This window comes from Bombina bombina, chromosome 12 (assembly GCF_027579735.1).
Source record: "Bombina bombina isolate aBomBom1 chromosome 12, aBomBom1.pri, whole genome shotgun sequence".
Taxonomy (NCBI): Eukaryota; Metazoa; Chordata; class Amphibia; order Anura; family Bombinatoridae; genus Bombina; species Bombina bombina.
The window spans coordinates 152,298,027-152,325,015 of NC_069510.1; the positions used below are offsets into that span (position 1 = coordinate 152,298,027).

Consider the following 26,989-nt stretch of genomic DNA (forward strand, 5'->3'; position numbering starts at 1 on the left):
GCCCGACAGATAGCTTAGCATGCTAAGGCACTGTGACTGAGCTCTGTAGCAACCCAAGGTTTTCAGGTTCGATCCCCAGTGAGGTCTACTCAGCCTTTCACTCTTCCGAGGTCGATAAAATGAGCAGCGCCTTGAGACCCTTATGGGTGATTAGCCACGGTTTACAAGTACCCAATACATACATGCATACATTTCAGACGTCATCCTGGAAAAAAATATTTTATATTTTAAATAACTTACATGCTTCATTTTGATAAAAAAAGTAAGTGGGAAGTATTTTATATATGTCCTTTATTTAATATGCGTGTTTAGAAGAGTTATATTAAAACTGAGTTTTCTAATCCTTTAAATGGCCCTTTAATTGTTTAATAAATTCCACGTCCATGGTTGTTAAAAGAAAAAAATATTCCATGTGCTTGCATTGGTTGTTAAAAACAATAGGACATGCCCATAAATTAGTTGCCATGTACGTGTATTGGTTGTTAAAAACAATAGGACACGCCCATAAATTAGTTGCCATGTACTTGTATTGGTTGTTAAAAACAATAGGACACGACCATAAATTAGTTGCCATGTGCGTGTATTGGTTGTTAAAAACAATAGGACATGCCCATAAATGAGTTGCCATGGCGTGTATTGGTTGTTAAAAACAATAGGACACGCCCATAAATTAGTTGCCATGTGCGTGTATTGGTTGTTAAAAGAGAATGTCATGTGCCTGTCCATAATGATTGTAAAGCACAGCAGCTAAATAAATTATTTTCTTAATGTCTTTTTTCACAAGACCAATATTAATTTATGATCTGTGGAAATAATTTATTTTCAGTAATTTTTTAATTAGCATTTAAAACATTCAAACACTTAATTGCACAATAAATGATCTAATTTAATTTGCATTGATGTTTTATAAAAACAAAGACCGTGTGAACAGACAAAAAATCTCACTTGAAACAGGTGAAAGTGGATTGTCCACAGCGCCAGCATATAAAATTGTAAAATACTGAGAAAAAAATACTATGGATTAGAAAATCAATATTAAATGATCCTTTATACAAGGCATACATTGTCCGCATTTAACATTGCACAAGCATTGCACTAGCACTGCTTGTGCAATGCCGCCCCCTACCTTCTGGTGGCCAGTTGTCCGCTAACAGGGACTTTCAATCATCGCAATCGAATCAGGATGATTTCAATCTTTTAGGTAGTAGACAGGTTAAGGAGCAGCGGTTTTAAGATCGCTGCTACTTAACTATCATTTCAGACAAACCTGAAGTGACGGCCTCAGAAGCAGCAATCACTGCTTGGTAAATGGAGCCCAATATGTTTTTTTTACTGCGTCATTTGAGGATTATGGGTATGAAATTATGTTCAGTGAGTTTTTAACACCTACTGCGAAGTGTGCAATACAATTTTTACATGGTGAATTCAATGCGCTTTTTATTGAGCACTATCCTGTATATATGTATTTCAGGATCGCATAGAGAAATGTAGGTTACGCTATACACAGCTAACAGTGTCAAGTGTACCTTTAGATCATCCTGTCGTCGACTTCATAGCACTGATATTTTACACCATCAGGCACATTTTGAGAAATGAGCATTCAAGCGTTTTAAAGGGACACTAAAATCAAAAGTAAGCTTTTATGATTTAGATAGAGAAGCAGTTTTAAGAGACTTTCCAATTCACTTCCATTATTAAATTGTGTTCAGTCTTTTTATATGCACCAGCTGCTACTGAGCATGTGGAAGAGATCACAGTGTATACGTATACTAGTCTGTTATTGGCTGATGGCTGTCACATGATACAGTTGTATACACACTGACGCACCAGCTGCTACTGAGCATGTGCAAGAGATTACAGTGTATACGTATATGAGTCTGTTATTGGCTGATGGCTGTCACATGATACAGTTGTATACACACTGAGGCACCAGCTGCTACTGAGCATGTGCAAGAGATTACAGTGTATACGAATATGAGTCTGTTATTGGCTGATGGCTGTCACATGATACAGTTATATACACACTGAGGCACCAGCTGCTACTGAGCATGTGGAAGAGATCACAGTGTATACGTATACTAGTCTGTTATTGGCTGATGGCTGTCACATGATACAGTTGTATACACACTGACGCACCAGCTGCTACTGAGCATGTGCAAGAGATTACAGTGTATACGTATATGAGTCTGTTATTGGCTGATGGCTGTCACATGATACAGTTGTATACACACTGACGCACCAGCTGCTACTGAGCATGTGCAAGAGATTACAGTGTATACGAATATGAGTCTGTTATTGGCTGATTGCTGTCACATGATACAGTTGTATACACACTGACGCACCAGCTGCTACTGAGCATGTGGAAGAGATCACAGTGTATACGTATACTAGTCTGTTATTGGCTGATGGCTGTCACATGATACAGTTATATACACACTGACGCACCAGCTGCTACTGAGCATGTGCAAGAGATTACAGTGTATACGTATACTAGTCTGTTATTGGCTGATAGCTGTCACATGATACAGTTATATACACACTGAGGCACCAGCTGCTACTGAGCATGTGCAAGAGATCACAGTGTATACGTATACTAGTCTGTTATTGGCTGATAGCTGTCACATGATACAGTTATATACACACTGAGGCACCAGCTGCTACTGAGCATGTGCAAGAGATCAGTGTATACGTATATGATTCTGTTATTGGCTGATGGCTGTCACATGATACAGTTATATACACACTGACGCACCAGCTGCTACTGAGCATGTGCAAGAGATCACAGTGTATACGTATATGAGTCTGTTATTGGCTGATAGCTGTCACATGATACAGTTATATACACACTGAGGCACCAGCTGCTACTGAGCATGTGCAAGAGATCACAGTGTATACGTATATGAGTCTGTTATTGGCTGATGGCTGTCACATGATACAGTTATATACACACTGAGGCACCAGCTGCTACTGAGCATGTGCAAGAGATCACAGTGTATACGTATATGAGTCTGTTATTGGCTGATAGCTGTCACATGATACAGTTATATACACACTGAGGCACCAGCTGCTACTGTGTATGTGCAAGAGATCACAGTGTATACGTATATGAGTCTGTTATTGGCTGATAGCTGTCACATGATACAGTTATATACACACTGAGGCACCAGCTGCTACTGTGTATGTGCAAGAGATCACAGTGTATATGTATACTAGTCTGTTATTGGCTGATATCTGTCACATGATACAGTTATATACACACTGAGGCACCAGCTGCTACTGTGTATGTGCAAGAGATCACAGTGTATACGTATATGAGTCTGTTATTGGCTGATAGCTGTCACATGATACAGTTATATACACACTGAGGCACCTGCAAGAGATCAGTGTATACGTATATGAGTCTGTTATTGGCTGATAGCTGTCACATGATACAGTTATATACACACTGAGGCACCAGCTGCTACTGTGTATGTGCAAGAGATCACAGTGTATATGTATACTAGTCTGTTATTGGCTGATATCTGTCACATGATACAGTTATATACACACTGAGGCACCAGCTGCTACTGTGTATGTGCAAGAGATCACAGTGTATACGTATATGAGTCTGTTATTGGCTGATAGCTGTCACATGATACAGTTATATACACACTGAGGCACCAGCTGCTACTGAGCATGTGCAAGAGATCACAGTGTATACGTATATGAGTCTGTTATTGGCTGATAGCTGTCACATGATACAGTTATATACACACTGAGGCACCAGCTGCTACTGTGTATGTGCAAGAGATCACAGTGTATACGTATATGAGTCTGTTATTGGCTGATGGCTGTCACATGATACAGTTATATACACACTGACGCACCAGCTGCTACTGTGTATGTGCAAGAGATCACAGTGTATACGTATATGAGTCTGTTATTGGCTGATAGCTGTCACATGATACAGTTATATACACACTGAGGCACCAGCTGCTACTGTGTATGTGCAAGAGATCACAGTGTATACGTATATGAGTCTGTTATTGGCTGATAGCTGTCACATGATACAGTTATATACACACTGAGGCACCTGCAAGAGATCAGTGTATACGTATATGAGTCTGTTATTGGCTGATAGCTGTCACATGATACAGTTATATACACACTGAGGCACCAGCTGCTACTGTGTATGTGCAAGAGATCACAGTGTATATGTATACTAGTCTGTTATTGGCTGATATCTGTCACATGATACAGTTATATACACACTGAGGCACCAGCTGCTACTGTGTATGTGCAAGAGATCACAGTGTATACGTATATGAGTCTGTTATTGGCTGATAGCTGTCACATGATACAGTTATATACACACTGAGGCACCAGCTGCTACTGAGCATGTGCAAGAGATCACAGTGTATACGTATATGAGTCTGTTATTGGCTGATAGCTGTCACATGATACAGTTATATACACACTGAGGCACCAGCTGCTACTGTGTATGTGCAAGAGATCACAGTGTATACGTATATGAGTCTGTTATTGGCTGATGGCTGTCACATGATACAGTTATATACACACTGACGCACCAGCTGCTACTGTGTATGTGCAAGAGATCACAGTGTATACGTATATGAGTCTGTTATTGGCTGATAGCTGTCACATGATACAGTTATATACACACTGAGGCACCAGCTGCTACTGAGCATGTGCAAGAGATCACAGTGTATACGTATATGAGTCTGTTATTGGCTGATGGCTGTCACATGATACAGTTATATACACACTGAGGCACCAGCTGCTACTGTGTATGTGCAAGAGATCACAGTGTATACGTATATGAGTCTGTTATTGGCTGATAGCTGTCACATGATACAGTTATATACACACTGAGGCACCTGCAAGAGGTCACAGTGTATACGTATATGAGTCTGTTATTGGCTGATGGCTGTCACATGATACAGTTATATACACACTGAGCACCAGCTCCTACTGAGCATGTGCAAGAGATCACAGTGTATACGTATATGAGTCTGTTATTGGCTGATAGCTGTCACATGATACAGTTATATACACACTGAGGCACCTGCAAGAGGTCACAGTGTATACGTATATGAGTCTGTTATTGGCTGATAGCTGTCACATGATACAGAGGCCTGTCAAAATGGAGTACATTTAGAAATTTGTCAGAAAACATCTACTCCTGATTTAATTGGAAATAAAACCCAAAAGCACTGTTTCCTGCCATGCCGTTCTCCAGACATCGAGTTAGGGATCTCTTCAACAAAGAATATCATGGGAATGAAGTCAATTTGAATCTTTATTTTGAATTGTATGCTCTGTCTGAATCACAAAAGAGAATTTTCATATCCCTATTATTGCATTGTCCTTTTATTATGCACGTGTTGATTATGCATTTCTAGTTTTCTAGTGTGTTAAATGGTTTATGCCTATTTGTTAGTGTAAAATAAGTGCAGGTCTTTTTATACAGTTCTGTTACCTCGTCTAATGTTTAGCTGAATCCTCTCTAATCACTCCCAGACGCGAATCATCCGCTTGTTGACATCTCTTTGTCATAGGGATATGAGCAGGAGATAGGAGACTGGCTTAAGGGTCTCTTTCTGGGAGGTGCAAGGTTTGTCTTTAGAACTTCATAGACCTTCTCTCTTTTAAAGTCCTGAATCTAATAACAAATAGATCAAGTCAGAAGGTCGGAGAAAAGTTCAGGCTAGGGGTTCAATTCCTGGCAAGGTCAACACAGTCTTTTATCCTTCTGAGGTTGATAAATGAAGTACTATTAAATCTCCTACTAATAACTTCTATTATTTATCCGCTGCCGTCACTTACGTCCCAGGTCATGTGCTAAAGGGATGAAAGAGCTATTTAAATACAAACATGTATTATTAATCATTTATTGCAATATTGTCAATGTACTGATCCTGAATGAGAATATAAACAAACTGAAGCATTTGTGTGAAGTCACCTTTTTTCTCTTGAGTATTGCGCAACATTTTATGTAAATCATAGTGAACTGTTGCGCTTCCCAATACAAGTGAAAATATGTCACATAAATATACAGGTTAATTCCACATCTTATTTGCAGTGTGAAACATGTTATGTATTTGTTCCTATTTTGTATTTGGGCACAGAGATGCATAATGCAAATGTCTTATTTGTGAAAGGCAAAAGTCAGCGCTTAAAGGGACATTATACACTCAGTTTTTCTTTGCATAAATGTTTTGTAGATGATCTATTTATATAGCCCATAAAGTTTTTTTTTTAAATAAATGTATAGTTTTGCTTATTTTTAAATAACATTGCTCTGATTTTCAGACTCCTAACCAAGCCCCAAAGTTTTATGAGAATACCGTCAGCTACCTTCTCCAGCTTGCTCCTGTTTGTGTAAAGGGTCTTTTCATATGCAAATGAAGGGGGAGGGGGAGTGTCTTATTTACCACTTGCAGGGGGCTTTCCAGCTACCTTTTCAATAGAGCCAAAGTGACAGCTTCTAAGTAAGTTTTTAAACCATTTTATACTGGATTTTTATATCAGTATCTGTGCATCTTATTCTTTATAGTAGTGTCTATTACATGCAGTTATATGACAATTAGTGTATACTGTATATTTATATCAGTATCTGTACATATTCTGTATAGTAGTGTCTATTACATGCAGTTATATGTAATTAGTGTATACTGTATATTTATATCAGTATCTGTACATATTCTGTATAGTGGTGTCTATTACATGCAGTTATATGACAATTAGTATATACTGTATATTTATATCAGTATCTGTACATATTCTGTATAGTAGTGTCTATTACATGCAGTTATATGTAATTAGTGTATACTGTATATTTATATCAGTATCTGTACATATTCTGTATAGTAGTGTCTATTACATGCAGTTATATGACAATTAGTGTATACTGTATATTTATATCAGTATCTGTACATATTCTGTATAGTAGTGTCTATTACATGCAGTTATATGACAATTAGTGTATACTGTATATTTATATCAGTATCTGTACATATTCTGTATAGTAGTGTCTATTACATGCAGTTATATGACAATTAGTGTATACTGTATATTTATATCAGTATCTGTACATATTCTGTATAGTAGTGTCTGTTACATGCAGTTATATGACAATTAGTATATACTGTATATTTATATCAGTATCTGTACATATTCTGTATAGTAGTGTCTATTACATGCAGTTATATGACAATTAGTGTATACTGTATATTTATATCAGTATCTGTACATATTCTGTATAGTAGTGTCTATTACATGCAGTTATATGACAATTAGTTATACTGTATATTTATATCAGTATCTGTACATATTCTGTATAGTAGTGTCTGTTACATGCAGTTATATGTAATTAGTGTATACTGTATATTTATATCAGTATCTGTACATATTCTGTATAGTAGTGTCTATTACATGCAGTTATATGACAATTAGTGTATACTGTATATTTATATCAGTACCTGTACATATTCTGTATAGTAGTGTATATTACATGCAGTTATATGACAATTAGTGTATACTGTATATTTATATCAGTATCTGTGCATCTTATTCTTTATAGTAGTGTCTGTTACATGCAGTTATATGACAATTAGTGTATACTGTATATTTATATCAGTACCTGTACATATTCTGTATAGTAGTGTCTATTACATGCAGTTATATGACAATTAGTGTATACTGTATATTTATATCAGTATCTGTACATATTCTGTATAGTAGTGTCTATTACATGCAGTTATATGACAATTAGTGTATACTGTATATTTATATCAGTATCTGTACATATTCTGTATAGTAGTGTCTATTACATACAGTTATATGACAATTAGTGTATACTGTATATTTATATCAGTACCTGTACATATTCTGTATAGTAGTGTATATTACATGCAGTTATGACAATTAGTGTATACTGTATATTTATATCAGTATCTGTACATATTCTGTATAGTAGTGTCTATTACATGCAGTTATATGACAATTAGTGTATACTGTATATTTATATCAGTATCTGTACATATTCTGTATAGTACTGTCTATTACATGCAGTTATATGACAATTAGTGTATACTGTATATTTATATCAGTATCTGTACATATTCTGTATAGTAGTGTCTATTACATGCAGTTATATGACAATTAGTGTATACTGTATATTTATATCAGTATCTGTACATATTCTGTATAGTAGTGTCTATTACATGCAGTTATATGACAATTAGTGTATACTGTCCCTTTATAGTAGTGTCTATTACATGCAGTTATATGACAATTAGTGTATACTGTATATTTATATCAGTATCTGTACATATTCTGTATAGTAGTGTCTATTACATGCAGTTATATGACAATTAGTGTATACTGTCCCTTTATAGTAGTGTCTATTACATGCAGTCATATGAAAATGAGTGTGTACTGTCCCTTTAAAGGGACACTAAACCCACCTTTTGTCTTTCATGTAGGTACATAAATATATACGTATACACATTAATAGACATATTTAGACATGTATATGTAAGTATCTCTATGTTAAAGCCTTTTGCAGACTTTTTTCTAACACCTGAGACATCATATCTTTGAACCCTTATAACTTTTTATGCAGTTTTTTCCATAATTGTTATTAGACTGTGTTATTATGAGTGTAACTTACTGTATAATGTATTTTTGATGTGTTTAGTGCAACTTTTTATTCGAGCATAACAGCAGTTAACCAGAGCTCTAAAGTTGCGCCAACCGCAATTGTGCTCACGTGTTCACATTTAGTTTCAATTAGTAATACTCACACTACTTCCGATGCGAGCCGCAATAAAGCCTTTTTCGCTTGCACACAACAGTTAGCACGCTACTCGTAGTCTAGCCCTATATATTTAACCTCTGGGTATGTCTTTATCTATCTATGTCTCTCTCTCTCTCTGTGGCTCTTGAGCAGGACTTAACTATGTGTTTAACCCATTTGAGTAGGGTTAAGCCAGAAAACTTGCAGCGTTGCTAGTACTAAATCTAGTGAGACTGCGCCACACTTACTGGAAACATAGTCATTTTTATTAGTTTTGTTTTTTTAGAAAAATATAAATGAAAAAGTTTGATTTTGGAATTCCAGATGTGAGGATTTATACCTGTATTAAAAAGTCTTAACTATCTATAATGTTCTATTGAATACAATGCCAGCTAAATTGTAACGATCATATATACGTGATATAGCAGTACTGGTTACATGAGCTTGCAGTCTATAGGGCAAATGAATAAATGTAGTTTTATAAACGTGTACAGAAAGTAGCAGCCTCCGTATCTATGTACGAACAAAAGAATAACTCACCAACATGTTACGCAACTTAATACCACTTGATTAGATTTGTGCAGGGTTGTTTGCCTGGCATTGGAAGTTACCCAACTTGAGCTTGCTCAGTTTTTCAGGGGATTAGGGAGGAAAATGCCTCTTCTGTGTCCTCTCAGGATAATGCTTGTTAAAGGGTTTTTCTACAAACCTCCCCACGTGTTCCCTCCAAAACATCTTGCTTTGTTTGACAAGGGAGATGAATCTATTCCAGAGCAAACGATTAACTCCAAGGCAGTTTATCATTGTGTGAGAGAAGGGACCTCCATTAGCATGTGAATGGCATGGGCTTCTCATAATCTTGTTCCTACAGGAGACTGGGATGAGCTGAAGAACTTCCTTCTTTATTTTAGCACTTGGTTTGTGTGCTTTTACTTTCTAAAGTTCCAGCCGCTGCGCTTGATTGGCTCCAGATGAACTCATTGTGTAAACTGTATGAACAAAAGGAGAATGTTTAGCAGCCCGGTTGCACCAAATAAGATTCTTTTTCATCGGCTTGGGATTTATTGCTATTACCTTTAACAGGTTTTAAACTCAATGAGGGTAAAGATCTGTAAACTGACGTCCTTTGTTACGTGGAGAGGAACAGGCAGGAAGAATTTTCATTGGTGGGACTCATGTTGCAAAATGAGAAAAGATTGCAGAATGAAGTGTAGGGGTATATAGTGTGGCCTCTACAGAGGGGTATATCACTGCTTCCACTTATTTAGCATTTGAGGACCAGATCCTGTGCAGATCACTAAAATATAGCCTTTACAAAAAAACAAACAAACCCAGCAGTGGTCACCTGGCAATTTTTAATAGTATTTACTTAAATGTTAAAAATAATAATAATAATAATTAAAACAAATATATGTGTGTATATATATACTGTACATACATACATACAGTTTTTGCCGCAGCTATCTTGCATGCCGTGGAAAATTAACATAATAGTATATTTTGAATATGATGGGTCTGCTGAAGTAAAAAATAAATAAATATATATTTATATAATTTTTGTGGGACACTCACTAAAATTTGACTTACAATAGCGTTTATATATAGGTAGCAAAAAATGCTAAAAATGTACTTAGCACAGGGGGTTGAAAATGGCTCTGCAGCGAAAGGGTTAATAAATCTACTTTTAAATGCACAAGAACATACCGACAGTTCTCTGCTTGTAGTTGTCAAAGTAGCCACTAGTATTGCAGCATGTTGTGGGTTTTAGGTGTTGTTGGTGCTCTTTAGAATCTGTTGCCTAGCGCTGTTACTACAAAAGGACCAGATTGTTTAAGATGCAGTGAGAAAAGTAAAAGGAATGATGACATCATTTTTAGTAATAATATGATTTAAAGCATTAAACACGGTTATTTTCACTTATTATTTTTTTGCCACACATAAGTAATAAAACATACATTTTTAAACTTTATATAACTTTATATATACAATTAAAGGGACATCATGGTGCAGAATTTGCATGCTCTACATTCTAAGAGCATGTTTACCATTATTGACTCTCTATGTATTTAATCCCCATGTAGTTAGCTAACTGAGCAAATCATGTGATCCATTGACAAGATTAATACATATATGTGCAGCCACCAATTAGCAGTTTGCTCCCAGTAATGTTTTGCTGACCATGAGCCTATCAAGGTATACTTTTCAGATCGCTTTAACTGTTTTTATTATTATCATAATTATCTTTATTTGTAATGGGACACGAGATTCAACAGCAGTATACTGGGGGTACCCTAAATAAAGACAGTCAGGGAAGGCAGACTGGGACAGAAGGGTTCATTTATTGTCTAGCTTTTAAATAAAAAAATGATGTTCCTGGCTCTTAAAGTGATGGTAAAGCCTAGTGTTTGTGAAATGCTAGGCTTTATCATTGGTACAAATAAAGGGGACTTTCAGTCATGAAATCTTAAATACTTCATGCTGAAAGTTCCTTTATTTGTCTGCAGCGTTTACTATGCTGAGCGCCTCAGGCAGCCCACGGCAGAACGCCATTTTATCACTGAGGTGATTTTTGCCAATAGCGTGCTACCGGCAGAATGCCAGCTGGCCTGCACGGCTATTGGCTAAGAGGTGGAAACGTCACCTCACTGAAAAATAGCATTCTGCCGTGGGCTGCCTGAGCAGGTCAGCGCAGCGAACGCTTTAGGCAAATAAAGTAACTTTCAGCATGAAGTATTTTTATACTTCATGACTGAAAGCCCCCTTTATTTGTTGCAATGGTAAATCCTAGCGTTTCACAAACGCTAGGATTTACCATCACTTTAAATTTCAAATAAATTTGTCAACCTCTGTATAAGGGAACAGGCTAGTCTGAATGGTTGGGGGAATGTGTGAAGGTTTCAGGCAAGTCTCTTCACTCCTATAACAACATTTAAAGTGCTTACATTTATTTTCAACCAGCTATAAAATAAATATAAACCCTTGAGACAAAATGTGAATAGTTCAGTGCCTTTTTTTTTCTTCTTTTGTGTCACGTAGCCTCAGCTCTTGGTGAATAGCTTAATTCAGGGCAGTAGCAGAGATTCCCATGATAGATTCACAGCTTGTTTCCTTCACTCCAGGGAACGATTGTTCCACTTGGATACTCCTCCTGGCATGTTAAACGCGTAACACAACATCATTGCGCTGCGAGGAGATATTTCTGCAGGTGATTCAGATGTTTGCTTGATAAATATACTCTCAGAATCGTATCTGTCATCATCACCAAATTAAATAACTCTGACATTAAAGCTGAGGGGAGAGATGATCTGATCCAGAGTCTAATTCGTAACTGTGCTGTCTTTATCTAACATAGCGGTTACCAGCTAATAGATTAGAAATGCTAGAACCAAACAGAGCTATCGGCATCAACCATTTTCTTTTTATACTAAATATAGGATATGTTTTTGTAAAAACAGTGTCTGTTGTTAAAATGATTCAAAACAGTTAAATGGTAAATGTTAGGATTGGTTCAAAGCAAATATTAGCCAGACAGAATATGTAGATGTATTTTTTTAAAACATATTTTAGTTGTGTAACGATTAAAGATATGTTGAAAGGTTTAGTTTCTATAAATTAATGGGCGTTGCCATGTTAAAACCTAAGTTTAAAGCTTTCCCTTATCTATCTCTTCTGCTAAGGACAAGTAGGGACAAAGAAAAAACAAACAAATAAAGTGATTGTGCAGGCATAAAGCGTGGAATAAATATATTCCACGCTGTGTGGAATATATTTATTATAAGGACATGAAACTCAAATTTTAATGACATGATTCAGATAGAGCATTCAAGTTTAAATCACCTTCCAATTTATTGCTGCTATCAAATTCTACTTAATCCTTTGTTGAAGAAGCAGCAATACACTGCTGTGAGCTAGTAGAACACTTAGTCTAAGCCAGTGACAAGAGGGATATATGTGTTATCACCAATCAGCAGATAGCTCTCAGTAGTGTTGTGCTGTTCCTGAGCCTACCTAGATCTACTCTTCAACAAATGATACTAACAGAGCAAAGCAAATTGGATAATAGAAGTAAATTGGAAAGCTGTTTAAAATTGAATGTTCTATCTGAATCATAAATATTAAATTTTGATTTTACTGTCCCTTTAAAGTAATAATCTAACAGGGGTTTACACACAGCCTTTTTGTGCACTCTCTTTTATTGCCTGTTCTATATCTGTCCCTAACTGTACTAAGCATAAGAGATAGATAAGAGAAAAACCTAGGTATCAACACGGTGGATGCATTACTTTACAACAAAAAATAAGTTCATGTCCTTGGTGTGCCTGGAGTTGAACCTGGAACCTCCAGTCTCTGGCTGTTTGCCTTACTGCCTGCACTGGCTTACTCTCTAGCTCCACCTGCCTGCCAGCTGCAGGCAGTTACCTAATCAGCAGCCTATAAAAGGCTGCGTACAGTTTTTGCCCATATATGGTTCTCTGTATCCTGGGTGTGCTACATCTGGTATTCTACTGTTTGCTGCTTATCTCTGCCTGGATATTTGACTATTCTCCGCTTGCCTCCTGCCCTGACCTCTAGGACCTTCCTAACTACTCTTTTGGCACCTTTCCAGTATACTGATCATTGGCCTTTCTCTGACTCTGCTTGAAGATTCTGCCTCACTCTGTGTCTGTCTGTTGCCAATTCGGACAGCTAACTACACCTCTGTGTTTGTGCCCTCCTCTGTCTACTTGCTGCAAGGTTTCCTGGGAATCTCCTTGCCTCTGGGTACCGTACTACTTACCTCTGGCTGCTGGACTTTCACCCTGTCACTTCCCCTGGTTTCCGCCATACCAAGACTACTGGCCAGGCAATTTGAGTGTCAGGTGAATTTCCTTGCAGGCCTGATAGTTCCTATAACTACTTCTCATGTTGTATAAATTCCTATAACTACTTCTCTTTTTGTATAAATTCCTATAACTTCTCTTGTTGCATAAGTTCCTATTAATTATGCTCTTGTTGTATAATTTCCTATAACTTCTTCTCATGTTGTATAATTTCCTATAACTTCTTCTCTTGTTGTATAAGTTCCTATAACTTCTTCTCATGTTGTATAAGTTCCTATAACTTCTTCTCTTGTTGTATAAATTCCTATAACTTCTTCTCTTGTTGTATAAGTTTCTATAACTTCTTCTCATGTTGTATAAGTTACTTTAACTTCTTCTCATGTTGTATAAGTTCCTATAACTTCTTCTCTTGTATAAGTTTCTATTATTTCTTCTCTTGTTGTATAAGTTCCTATAACTTCTTCTCTTGTTGTATAAGTTCCTATAACTTCTTCTCTTGTTGTATAAGTTCCTATTACTTCTTCTCATGTTGTATAAGTTCCTATTACTTCTTCTCTTGTTGCATAAGTTCCTATTACTTCTTCTCATGTTGCATAAGTTCCTATTACTTCTTCTCTTGTTGTATAAGTTCCTATAACTTATTCTCTTGTTGTATAAGTTCCTATTACTTCTTCTCTTGTTGCATAAGTTCCTATTACTTCTTCTCATGTTGTATAAGTTCCTATAACTTATTCTCTTGTTGTATAAGTTCCTATTACTTCTTCTCTTGTTGTATAAGTTCCTATTACTTCTTCTTTTGTTGTATAAGTTCCTATTACTTCTTCTCTTGTTGTATAAGTTCCTATTACTTCCTCTCATGTTGTATAAGTTCCTATTACTTCCTCTCATGTTGTGTAAGTTCCTATAACTTCTTCTCTTGTTGTATACGTTCCTATTACTTCTTCTCATGTTGTATAAGTTCCTATAACAACTTCTCTTGTTGTATAAGTTCCTATAACTTTTGCCAATTCGGACAGCTAACTACACCTCTGTGTTTGTGCCCTCCTCTGTCTACTTGCTGCAAGGTTTCCTGGGAATCTCCTTGCCTCTGGGTACCGTACTACTTACCTCTGGCTGCTGGACTTTCACCCTGTCACTTCCCCTGGTTTCCGCCATACCAAGACTACTGGCCAGGCAATTTGAGTGTCAGGTGAATTTCCTTGCAGGCCTGATAGTTCCTATAACTACTTCTCATGTTGTATAAATTCCTATAACTACTTCTCTTTTTGTATAAATTCCTATAACTTCTCTTGTTGCATAAGTTCCTATTAATTATGCTCTTGTTGTATAATTTCCTATAACTTCTTCTCATGTTGTATAATTTCCTATAACTTCTTCTCTTGTTGTATAAGTTCCTATAACTTCTTCTCATGTTGTATAAGTTCCTATAACTTCTTCTCTTGTTGTATAAATTCCTATAACTTCTTCTCTTGTTGTATAAGTTTCTATAACTTCTTCTCATGTTGTATAAGTTACTTTAACTTCTTCTCATGTTGTATAAGTTCCTATAACTTCTTCTCTTGTATAAGTTTCTATTATTTCTTCTCTTGTTGTATAAGTTCCTATAACTTCTTCTCTTGTTGTATAAGTTCCTATAACTTCTTCTCTTGTTGTATAAGTTCCTATTACTTCTTCTCATGTTGTATAAGTTCCTATTACTTCTTCTCTTGTTGCATAAGTTCCTATTACTTCTTCTCATGTTGCATAAGTTCCTATTACTTCTTCTCTTGTTGTATAAGTTCCTATAACTTATTCTCTTGTTGTATAAGTTCCTATTACTTCTTCTCTTGTTGCATAAGTTCCTATTACTTCTTCTCATGTTGTATAAGTTCCTATAACTTATTCTCTTGTTGTATAAGTTCCTATTACTTCTTCTCTTGTTGTATAAGTTCCTATTACTTCTTCTTTTGTTGTATAAGTTCCTATTACTTCTTCTCTTGTTGTATAAGTTCCTATTACTTCCTCTCATGTTGTATAAGTTCCTATTACTTCCTCTCATGTTGTGTAAGTTCCTATAACTTCTTCTCTTGTTGTATACGTTCCTATTACTTCTTCTCATGTTGTATAAGTTCCTATAACAACTTCTCTTGTTGTATAAGTTCCTATAACTTCTTCTCTTGTTGTATAAATTCCTATAACTTCTTCTCTTGTTATATAAGTTCCTATAACTTCTTCTCTTGTTATATAAGTTCCTATTACTTCTTCTCTTGTTGTATAAGTTCCTATTACTTCTCTTGTTGCATAAGTTCCCCTTACTTATTCTCTTGTTGTATACGTTTCTATAACGTCTTCTCTTGTTGTATAAGTTCCTATTACTTCCTCTCATGTTGTGTAAGTTCCTATAACTTCTTCTCTTGTTGTATACGTTCCTATAACTTATTCTCTTGTTGTATAAGTTCCTATTACTTCTTCTCTTGTTGTATAAGTTCCTATTACTTCCTCTCATGTTGTATAAGTTCCTATTACTTCCTCTCATGTTGTGTAAGTTCCTATAACTTCTCTTTTTGTATAAATTCCTATAACTTCTTCTCTTGTTGTATACGTTCCTATTACTTCTTCTCATGTTGTATAAGTTCCTATAACAACTTCTCTTGTTGTATAAGTTCCTATAACTTCTTCTCTTGTTGCATAAGTTCCTATAACTTCTTCTCTTGTTATATAAGTTCCTATAACTTCTTCTCATGTTGTATAAGTTCCTATTACTTCTTCTCTTGTTGTATAAGTTCCTATTACTTCTTCTCTTGTTGTATAAGTTCCTATTACTTCTTCTCTTGTTGTATAAGTTCCTATTACTTCTCTTGTTGCATAAGTTCCCCTTACTTATTCTCTTGTTGTATACGTTTCTATAACGTCTTCTCTTGTTGTATAAGTTCCATTTACTTATTCTCATGTTGTATAAATTCCTATAACATCTTCTCATGTTGCATAAGTTTCTATAACTTCTTCTTTTGTTGTATAAGTTCCTATTACTTCTTCTCTTGTATAAGTTCCTATTACTTCCTCTCATGTTGTATAAGTTCATGTTACTAATTCTCATGTTGTATAAGTTCCTATAACTTCTTCTTTTGTTGTATAAGTTCCTATTACTTCTTCTCTTCAGTACCGTTTTTATTTTTTGCTTGTTAACTTTCTGTAAAGTGTTTTCCAAGCTTGCTGGTCTCATTGCTAGTCTGTTTAAACATGTCTGACATAAAGGAAACTCCTTGTTCATTATGTTTAGAAGCCATGGTGGAACGCCCTCTTAGAATGTGTACCAAATGTACTGATTTCACTTTAAGTTATAAAGACCATATTCTGTCTTTAAAAGATTTATCACCAGAGGAATCTGACAAGGGGGAAGTTATGCCGACTAACTCGCCCCACGTGTCAGAGTCTTTGACTCCCGCTCAAGGGACTCCCGCTCAAGAGGCGCCAAGTACATCTAGCGCGCCCATGGCGTTTACTTTACAAGACATGGCGGCAGTCATGTATAATACACTGTCAGCGGTATTATCCAGACTACCTGGGTTACGAGGAAAGCGAGACAGCTCTGGGGTTAGAAGAAATACAGAGCACTCTGACGCTTTAGTAGCTATGTCTGATACCCCCTCACAATATGCAGAAGCTGAGGAAGGAGAGCTTCTTTCTGTGGGTGATGTTTCTGACTCAGGGAAGATGATTCAACCTGATTCTGATATGGCAACATTTAAATCTAAGCTTGAACACCTCCGCGTGTTGCTCAGGGAGGTTTTAGCTACTCTGAATGACTGTGACACCATTGCAGTGCCAGATAAATTGTGCAGATTGGATAAATACTATGCAGTGCCTGTTTACACTGATGTTTTTCCAATACCTAAAAGGTTTTCAGAAATTATTACTAAGGAATGGGATAGACCAGGTGTACTGTTCTCTCCCCCTCCTATTTTTAAGAAATTGTTTCTAATAGATGCCGCCACACAGGACTTATGGCAAATGGTCCCTAAGGTGGAGGGAGCAGTTTCTACCCTAGCTAAGCGTACTACTATCCCCGTCGAGGACAGTTGTGCTTTCTTAGATCCAATGGATAAAAAGTTAGAGGGTTACCTTAAGAAAATGTTTATTCAACAAGGTTTTGTTCTACAGCCTCTTGCATGCATTGCCCCAGTCACTGCTGCTGCAGCCTTCTGGTTTGAGTCTCTGGAAGAGGCTTTACAGGTAGAGACCCCATTGGACGATATACTTGACAAGCTTAGAGCACTTAAGCTAGCCAATTCATTTTTTTCTGATGCCATTGTTCATTTGATTAAACTAACGGCTAAGAATTCTGGTTTTGCTATTCAGGCGCGTAGGGCGCTATCGCTTAAAGCATGGTCAGCTGACGTTACTTCAAAGTCTAAGCTTCTTAATATTCCCTTCAAGGGGCAGACCCTATTCGGGCCTGGTTTGAAGGAGATCATTTCTGATATCACGGGAGGAAAAGGTCATGCCCTCCCTCAGGACAGGTCTAATAAATCGAGGGCCAAACAGACTAATTTTCGTGCCTTTCGAAACTTTAAGACGAGCGCTGCATCAACTTCCTCTAATACAAAACAAGAGGGAACTTTTGCCCAGTCCAAGTCGGTCTAGAGACCTAACCAGGCTTAGAACAAAGGTAAACAGGCCAAAAAGCCTGCTGCTGCCTCTAAGACAGCATGAAGGATTGGCCCCCGATCCGGTAACGGATCTAGTAGGGGGCAGACTTTCTCTCTTTGCACAGGCTTGGGCAAGAGATGTCCAGGATCCCTGGGCGTTGGAAATTGTATCCCAGGGATATCTTCTGGACTTCAAAGCTTCCCCTCCAAAAGGGAGATTTCACCTTTCACAATTATCTGCAAACCAGATAAAGAGAGAGGCATTCTTACATTGTGTTCAAGACCTCCAAGTTATGGGAGTGATCCACCCAGTTCCAAAGGAGGAACAGGGACAAGGCTTCTATTCAAATCTGTTTGTGGTTCCCAAAAAAGAGGGAACCTTCAGACCAATCTTAGATCTCAAGATCCTAAACAAATTTCTCAGGGTAACATCATTCAAGATGGAGACTATTCGTACCATCCTACCTATGATCCAGGAGGGTCAATACATGACTACAGTGGATTTAAAGGATGCTTATCTTCACATTCCGATTCACAAAGATCATCATCAGTTTCTCAGGTTTGCCTTCCTGGACAGGCATTACCAGTTTGTAGCTCTTCCCTTTGGGTTAGCTACAGCTCCAAGAATCTTTACGAAGGTTCTGGGGTCACTTCTGGCGGCTAAGGCCGCGGGGCATAGCAGTGGCCCCTTATTTAGATGATATTCTGATACAGGCGTCAAATTTCCAAATTGTCAAGTCTCATACGGACATAGTTCTGGCATTTCTGAGGTCGCACAGGTGGAAAGTGAACGAAGAGAAGAGTTCTCTATCCCCTCTCACAAGAGTTTCCTTTCTGGGAACTCTGATAGATTCTGTAGAAATGAGGATTTACCTGACAGAGACCAGGTTATCAAAACTTCTAAATTCTTGCCGTGTTCTTTATTCTACTTCTCGCCCTTCGGTGGCTCAGTGTATGGAAGTAATCGGCTTAATGGTAGCGGCAATGGACATAGTGCCGCTGCAACTCTGCATGCTCAGTCAGTGGAATGGGGATTACACCGATTTGTCCCCTCTACTAAATCTGGATCAAGAGACCAGGGATTCTCTTCTCTGGTGGCTATCTCGGGCCCATCTGTCCACAGGCCAGATTGGACAATAGTAACGACAGATGCCAGCCTTCTAGGCTGGGGGGCAGTCTGGAACTCCCTGAAGGCTCAGGGATCGTGGACTCAGGAGGAGACCCTCCTTCCAATAAACATTCGGGAACTAAGAGCGATATTCAATGCTCTTCAGGCTTGGCCTCAGCTAGCGACAATGAGGTTCATCAGATTTCAGTCGGACAACATCACGACTGTGGCTTACATCAACCATCAAGGGGGAACAAGGAGTTCCCTAGCGATGCTGGAAGTTTCAAAGATAATTCGTTGGGCAGAGATTCACTCTTCCCATCTATCAGCTATCCATATCCCAGGTGTAGAGAACTGGGAGGCGGATTTTCTAAGTCGACAGACTTTTCATCCGGGGGAGTGGGAACTCCATCCGGAGGTGTTTGCACAATTGGTTCAATGTTGGGGCAAACCAGAGCTGGATCTCATGGCGTCTCGCCAGAACGCCAAACTTCCTTGTTACAGATCCAGGTCCAGGGATCCCAAGGCAACGCTGATAGATGCTCTAGCAGCGCCTTGGTCCTTCAACCTGGCTTATCTGTTTCCACCGTTTCCTCTGCTCCCTCGTCTGATTGCCAAGCAGGAGAGAGCATCTGTGATTTTGATAGCACCTGCGTGGCCACGCAGGACTTGGTATGCAGATCTGGTGGACATGTCATCCCTTCCACCATGGACTCTGCCTCTGAGACAGGACCTTCTACTTCAGGGTCCTTTTAACCATCCCAATCTAATTTCTCTGAGACTGACTGCCTGGAGATTGAATGCTTGATTTTATCAAAGCGTGGCTTCTCCGAGTCAGTCATTGATACCTTAATTCAGGCACGAAAGCCTGTCACCAGGAAAATCTATCATAAGATATGGCGTAAATATCTTTATTGGTGTGAATCTAAGGGTTACTCATGGAGTAAAGTCAGGATTCCCAGGATATTATCTTTTCTCCAAGAAGGATTGGAAAAGGGATTGTCAGCTAGTTCCTTAAAGGGACAGATTTCTGCTCTGTCTATTCTTTTGCACAAGCGTCTGGCGGATGCTCCAGACGTTCAGGCTTTTTGTCAGGCTTTAGTTAGAATCAAGCCTGTGTTTAAACCAGTTGCTCCGCCATGGAGTTTAAATTTGGTTCTTAAAGTTCTCCAAGGGGTTCCGTTTGAACCTCTTCTTTCCATAGATATCAAGCTTTTATCTTGGAAAGTTCTGTTTTTGGTAAGTATTTCCTCGGCTCGTAGAGTTTCCGAGTTATCTGCCTTACAGTGTGATTCCCCTTATCTGATCTTCCATGCAGATAAGGTAATTTTGCGTACCAAACCTGGGTTTTTACCTAAGGTGGTATCTAATAAGAATATCAATCAGGAGATTGTTGTTCCGTCATTGTGTCCTAATCCTTCTTCAAAGAAGGAACGTCTATTACACAATCTTGACGTGGTTCGTGCTTTAAAGTTTTATTTACAAGCTACTAAAGATTTTCGTCAAACATTTGCTTTGTTTGTTGTCTACTCTGGACAGAGGAGAGGCCAAAAGGCTTCGGCAACTTCTCTTTCTTTTTGGCTAAGAAGTATAATACGCTTAGCTTATGAGACTGCTGGCCAGCAGCCTCCTGAAAGGATTACAGCTCATTCTACTAGAGCTGTAGCTTCCACATGGGCTTTTAAAAATGAGGCTTCTGTTGAACAGATTTGCAAGGCGGCGACTTGGTCTTCGCTTCATACTTTTTCAAAGTTTTATAAATTTGATACTTTTGCTTCTTCGGAGGCTATTTTTGGGAGAAAGGTTTACAGGCAGTGGTACCTTCCGTTTAAGTACCTGCCTTGTCCCTCCCTTCATCCGTGTACTTTAGCTTTGGTATTGGTATCCCACAAGTAATGGATGATCCGTGGACTGGATACACCTTACAAGAGAAAACATAATTTCTTCTGTTAAGTGTGATCAGTCCACGGGTCATCATTACTTCTGGGATATTACTCCTCCCCAACAGGAAGTGCAAGAGGATTCACCCAGCAGAGCTGCATATAGCTCCTCCCCTCTACGTCACTCCCAGTCATTCTCTTGCACCCAACGACTAGATAGGATGTGTGAGAGGACTATGGTGATTATACTTAGTTTTATATCTTCAATCAAAAGTTTATTATTTTATAATAGCACCGGAGTGTGTTATTACCTCTCTGGCAGAGTTTGAAGAAGAATCTACCAGAGTTTTTTACTATGATTTTAGCCGGAGTAGTTAAGATCATATTGCTGTTTCTCGGCCATCTGAGGAGAGGTAAACTTCAGATCAGGGGACAGCGGGCAGATTAATCTGCAAAGAGGTATGTAGCAGCTTTTATTTTCTGACAATGGAATTGATGAGAAAATCCTGCCATACCGATATAATGTCATGTATGTATATTTTACACTTCAGTATTCTGGGGAATCGTACTTCACTGGAATTACACTGTGTACATAAAACTTTTTAGCCTATTTTGCAGGGACTAGCAACAGGCTTTTTAATAACTCTTAATTTATGTTAAACGTTTTTGCTGGAATGTAAAATCGTTTTCATTTTCTGAGGTACTGAGTGAATAAATGTTTGGGCACTATTTTTCCACTTGGCAGTTGCTTGATCTAATTTCTGACAGTTTCTGATCTCTCTCACTGTTGTGTGTGAGGGGGAGGGGCCGTTTATTGGCGCTTTTGCTACGCATCAAAAAATTTCAGTCAGCAGCTCATTGTATTTCCTGCATGATCCGGTTCATCTCTACAGAACTCAGGGGTCTTCAAAACTTGTTTTGAGGGAGGTAATTCTCACAGAGCTGTGAGATTGTAGTTGACTGTGATAAAAAACGTTTATTCTGTAATTTTTTTTTTTTCTGCTATCAGAGTTAGTTGTCTTTTGCTAAAGGGAACAAACCTTTGCTAAAGTTGTGTTGTTTACAAGCATTGATGCTATAACTGTTTCAGTTTATTAATTTTCAACTGTCATAAATCTTCTGTGCTTCTTATAGGCACAGTACGTTTTCATAATATTTTACTAGAATTGTATTCCAAGGTGCAAGTTTATTTGCTAGTGTGTTATTTGTTCCAATGCCAAAGTGGAGCCCAATAGAAATGTATGTACTAACTGTATTGATGCTACTTTAAATAAAAGTCAATCTGTACAAATTGAACAAATTTCACCAAACAGCGAGGGGAGAGTTATGCCGACTAACTCTCCTCACGTGTCAGTACCTGCATCTCCCGCTCGGGAGGTGCGCGATATTGTGGCGCCCAGTACATCTGGGCGGCCATTACAGATAACATTACAAGATATGGCTACTGTTATGACTGAAGTTTTGGCTAGATTACCAGAACTAAGAGGCAAGCGTGATCACTCTGGGGTGAGAACAGAGTGCGCTGATAATACTAGGGCCATGTCAGATACTGCGTCACAGCTTGCAGAACATGAGGACGGAGAGCTTCTGTCTGCGGCTGACGGTTCTGATCCAAACAGATTGGATTCAGATATTTCAAATTTTAAATTTAAGCTGGAGAACCTCCGTGTATTACTAGGGGAGGTGTTAGCGGCTCTGAATGATTGTAACACAGTTGCAATACCAGAGAAAATGTGTAGGTTGGATAAATATTTTGCGGTACCAACGAGTACCGACGTTTTTCCTATACCTAAAAGACTAACTGAAATTATTACTAAAGAGTGGGATAGACCCGGTGTACCGTTCTCACCCCCTCCGATATTTAGAAAAATGTTTCCAATAGACGCCACCACACAGGACTTATGGCAGACGGTCCCTAAGGTGGAGGGAGCAGTTTCTACTTTAGCTAAGCGTACCACTATCCCGGTGGAGGATAGCTGTGCCTTTTCAGATCCAATGGATAAAAAGTTAGAGGGTTACCTTAAGAAAATGTTTGTTCAACAAGGTTTTATATTGCAACCCCTTGCATGCATTGCGCCGGTCACGGCTGCGGCGGCATTCTGGTTTGAGTCGCTGGAAGAGACCATTAATTCAGCTACTCTGGATGACATTACGGACAAGCTTAGAGTCCTTAAACTAGCTAATTCATTCATTTCGGAGGCCGTAGTACATTTAACTAAACTCACGGCTAAGAATTCAGGATTCGCCATTCAGGCACGCAGAGCACTGTGGCTAAAATCCTGGTCAGCTGATGTTACTTCTAAGTCTAAATTACTTAATATACCTTTTAAAGGGCAGACCTTATTTGGGCCTGGTTTGAAAGAAATTATCGCTGACATTACAGGAGGTAAAGGCCACGCCCTGCCTCAAGACAGGGCCAAACCTAAGGCCAGACAGTCTAATTTTCGTTCCTTTCGGAATTTCAAAGCAGGAGCAGCATCAACTTCCTCTGCTCCAAAACAAGAAGGATCTGTTGCTCGCTACAGACAAGGCTGGAGACCTAACCAGTCTTGGAACAAGGGCAAGCAGGCCAAGAAACCTGCTGCTGCCCCTAAAACAGCATGAATTGAGGGCCCCCGATCCGGGATCGGATCTAGTGGGGGGCAGACTTTCTCTCTTCGCCCAGGCTTGGGCAAGAGATGTCCAGGATCCCTGGGCGCTAGAGATAATATCTCAGGGATACCTTCTGGACTTCAAATACTCTCCTCCAAGAGAGAGATTTCATCTGTCAAGGTTGTCAACAAACCAAACAAAGAAAGAGGCGTTTCTACGCTGCGTACAAGAGCTTTTGTTAATGGGAGTAATCCATCCAGTTCCACGGTCGGAACAGGGACAAGGGTTTTACTCAAATCTGTTTGTGGTCCCCAAAAAAGAGGGAACTTTCAGACCAATCCTGTACTTAAAGATCCTAAACAAATTCCTAAGAGTTCCATCGTTCAAGATGGAGACTATTCGGACAATTTTACCCATGATCCAAAAGGGTCAGTACATGACCACAGTGGATTTAAAGGATGCTTACCTTCACATACCGATTCACAAAGATCTTTACCGGTACCTAAGGTTTGCCTTCCTAGACAGGCATTACCAGTTTGTAGCTCTTCCATTCGGATTGGCTACAGCTCCAAGAATCTTCACAAAGGTTCTGGGTGCTCTTCTGGCGGTACTAAGACCGCGGGGAATCTCGGTAGCTCCGTACCTAGACGACATTCTGATACAAGCTTCAAGCTTTCAAACTGCCAAGTCTCATACAGAGTTAGTACTGGCATTTCTAAGGTCACATGGATGGAAGGTGAACGAAAAGAAAAGTTCACTCGTTCCACTCACAAGAGTTCCCTTTCTGGGGACTCTAATAGATTCTGTAGAAATGAAGATTTACCTGACAGAAGACAGGTTAACAAGACTTCAAAGTGCTTGCCGCACCCTTCATTCCATTCAACAACCGTCAGTGGCTCAATGCATGGAGGTAATTGGCTTGATGGTAGCGGCAATGGACATAGTACCCTTTGCACGCTTACACCTCAGACCACTGCAACTGTGCATGCTAAGTCAGTGGAATGGGGATTACTCAGACTTGTCCCCTTCTCTGAATCTGGATCAAGAGACCAGAAATTCTCTTCTATGGTGGCTTTCTCGGCCACATCTGTCCAGGGGGATGCCATTCAGCAGGCCAGACTGGACAATTGTAACAACAGACGCCAGCCTTCTAGGTTGGGGTGCCGTCTGGAATTCTCTGAAGGCTCAGGGACAATGGAGTCAGGAGGAGAGTCTCCTACCAATAAACATTCTGGAATTGAGAGCAGTTCTCAATGCCCTCCTGGCTTGGCCCCAGTTGATAACTCGGGGGTTCATCAGGTTTCAGTCGGACAACATCACGACTGTAGCTTACATCAACCATCAGGGAGGGACAAGAAGCTCCCTAGCAATGATGGAAGTAACAAAGATAATTCGCTGGGCAGAGTTTCACTCTTGCCACCTGTCAGCAATCCACATCCCGGGAGTGGAGAACTGGGAGGCGGATTTCTTAAGTCGTCAGACTTTTCATCCGGGGGAGTGGGAACTTCATCCGGAGGTCTTTGCCCAAATACTTCATCAGTGGGGCAAACCAGAGATAGATCTCATGGCGTCTCGACAGAACGCCAAGCTTCCTCGTTACGGGTCCAGATCCAGGGATCCAGGAGCAGTCCTGATAGATGCCCTGACAGCACCTTGGGACTTCAGGATGGCTTACGTGTTTCCACCCTTCCCGATGCTTCCTCGATTGATTGCCAGAATCAAACAGGAGAGAGCATCAGTTATTCTAATAGCACCTGCATGGCCACGCAGGACTTGGTATGCAGACCTGGTGGACATGTCATCCTGTCCACCTTGGTCTCTACCTCTGAAACAGGACCTTCTGATACAGGGTCCTTTCAAACATCAAAATCTAACTTCTCTGAAGCTGACTGCTTGGAAATTGAACGCTTGATTTTATCAAAACGTGGTTTTTCTGAGTCAGTTATTGATACCCTAATACAGGCTAGGAAGCCTGTTACCAGAAGGATTTACCATAAGATATGGCGTAAATACCTATATTGGTGCGAATCCAAAGGTTACTCTTGGAGTAAGGTTAGGATTCCTAGGATATTGTCTTTTCTACAAGAAGGTTTAGAAAAGGGTTTATCTGCTAGTTCATTAAAGGGACAGATCTCAGCTCTGTCCATTCTGTTGCACAAACGTCTGTCAGAAGTTCCAGACGTTCAGGCTTTTTGTCAGGCTTTGGCCAGGATTAAGCCTGTGTTTAAAACTGTTGCTCCGCCATGGAGTTTAAACCTTGTTCTTAACATTTTACAAGGCGTTCCGTTTGAACCCCTTCATTCCATTGATATAAAGTTGTTATCTTGGAAAGTTTTATTTTTAATGGCTATTTCCTCGGCTCGAAGAGTCTCTGAGTTATCAGCCCTACATTGTGATTCTCCTTATTTGATTTTTCATTCGGATAAGGTAGTTCTGCGTACTAAACCTGGGTTCTTACCTAAGGTAGTCACTAACAGGAATATCAATCAAGAGATTGTTGTTCCTTCTTTGTGTCCAAATCCTTCTTCGAAGAAGGAACGTCTTCTGCACAATCTGGATGTAGTTCGTGCCCTAAAGTTTTATTTACAGGCAACTAAGGAATTTCGACAAACGTCTTCCCTGTTTGTCGTTTACTCTGGTCAGAGGAGAGGTCAAAAGGCTTCTGCTACCTCTCTTTCTTTCTGGCTTCGTAGCATAATTCGTTTAGCCTATGAGACTGCTGGACAGCAGCCTCCTGAAAGAATTACAGCTCATTCTACTAGAGCTGTGGCTTCCACTTGGGCCTTTAAGAATGAGGCCTCTGTTGAACAGATTTGCAAGGCTGCAACTTGGTCTTTGCTTCATACTTTTTCCAAATTTTACAAATTTGACACTTTTGCTTCCTCGGAGGCTATTTTTGGGAGAAAGGTTCTTCAGGCAGTGGTTCCTTCTGTATAAAGAGCCTGCCTATCCCTCCCGTCATCCGTGTACTTTTGCTTTGGTATTGGTATCCCAGAAGTAATGATGACCCGTGGACTGATCACACTTAACAGAAGAAAACATAATTTATGCTTACCTGATAAATTCCTTTCTTCTGTAGTGTGATCAGTCCACGGCCCGCCCTGTTTTTTAAGGCAGGTAAATATTTTTTAAATTATACTCCAGTCACCACTTCACCCTTG

At 39.0% G+C, this 26,989-nt stretch overlaps 1 protein-coding gene across 1 annotated transcript in view; it reads left to right on the top strand.

Moving 5' to 3' along the window:
• The window catches only part of DENND1A (DENN domain containing 1A), a 1,966,771-nt gene that overhangs the window by 13,055 nt on the left and 1,926,727 nt on the right, over positions 1-26,989 (top strand).